Raw genomic sequence first — 1,811 nt, 5'->3', positions numbered from 1 at the left:
CCAAGGGGTAGGGATCGACATGATTGTACCACATCTACCAGTATTCCACATGATTTGATCGATTTTGTACTCTCATGATTGTAGATATATTTTATAATATGATGGGATTTCAAACTGAATGAATGGTTGTTTTGTTCAATTTAAAAGAAAATTTTACTTACAATTTTTGGGACGTTACAAGTTGGTATCAGAGCCTTGGTTTCAAGGATTCGGGCACGCTCTCAGGAGTGTCTAAACTCAAAGTGAGGAATGGATAAGTTTTTTTGAAAGAAAACAAATTTCTAAGAATATTTCTACAAGAAAAGGGGTGTGATGTGTACAATCGGTCGATCTCAAGTAAGTAATTCCCAAAATACCCATACATATGTTATGCTATTGTTTTGATATGAGTATATGAGAATTTCATGCTAGATTAGGGCTAAGGATCTGCTTAGGATTGCATGATAGAATGCTAGGACATATGCATTTATATGCCTATAGATAGAGCTTGTAGAACTACATGCTAGTATGAGTTTCAAATGTTGGATAGAATGGCCTGATTAGGTGATGCGCTGGTTTGGACTACTCGATGCTCGAATGTTGCTTGCTTTATGCTTTTAGAGACCCTAATGATGTCAGCTAACTATTAAACAAATACATGAAGTTATATGTTATTGGGAATAAATAATTTTAGAAGGTTAGGTTTAACCCTATTGCGTAGCTCTTGTTTGAGTCCAACTATTTTAGGGTGGGACCTAGCAGTCAAAGAATTATCTAGTACCGACGACATGTAATTGTATTCATGAGGTAGTTAGAAGGTGTCGGAGGGAGTCTCTTCTACAGCTGTTGGCAAGGTTGTAGAACTCGTTACTCGGTACCTGCTCGGCCGACTACCGAGTAGCGAGTACTAAGGGAGTACTCGGATTCGGTAATTCATGTAGAAATATTTTTAGGGAAATTATATATGTCAAAAACATAATTTAAAATCATAAGTTGATTGAAATATATAACAAAATTAGATACATGTTAATACACAAAAACTGAAAAACACATAATGGTCTCACTTCGTGAATAACTGCTGAAAATCTAAGATATATATATATATATATATATATATATATATATATATATATATATATATATATATATATATATATATATGTAGTAATAATCATATTTATGTGTTAAATAATAAATCATTAAGTGTATTATTCATATTAATCACCGAGTTGACCGAGGTTTACAACACTGCTCAGTTCAGTAAGAGGCTGAACGGGGAGTACTCGGGATTTTCTAACTTGCCTCGATAAGGGGTCGAGTAGCGAGTACTCAGAGGACTAATCGGCCAACTCGGTGAGTTTTACAACACTGGCTGATGTTGTAGAGTGGTGGGAAGGAACCCTAGGAAAGCCTAGGAGATATTTTAGCGCATAGAACACTCTTTAGTGCAAGTAAAGTATTTGGATAGTAGGGAAGTGACTTAGAGGAATTGAGGAGATCCTTGAGGAAGGTATGAATAGGTGTGGAAGGTAGTATTAGGCCCATACTACTGAAAGCATAGGATCTGTACCATAGTCAGGGAAATTCATGATGATTCTGAGGAACTTATAGAGTTTGAACATCTTCGTGTGTAAATTGATTATTAGCGCATTGTGATTCCGTATGGTGATGAAACTTGGTGGAGCAGGAGGTTCGCGATCTAATTCTGGTTAAGGCACAGGTACCGAACCATTTTACCAGGGATTGCGCGAGTTCATCGTGACGAAGATTACATGAGGTATCCTTGATGGTGATGTTCGGGACAAACAAGGAAGGGATCATTAATATGATGG

Source organism: Lactuca virosa, chromosome 4 (genome assembly GCF_052849685.1).
Source record: "Lactuca virosa cultivar CGN04683 chromosome 4, Lactuca_virosa_CGN04683_v6, whole genome shotgun sequence".
Classification (NCBI taxonomy): Eukaryota; Viridiplantae; Streptophyta; class Magnoliopsida; order Asterales; family Asteraceae; genus Lactuca; species Lactuca virosa.
Note: the sequence above shows the minus strand (reverse complement) of the source record.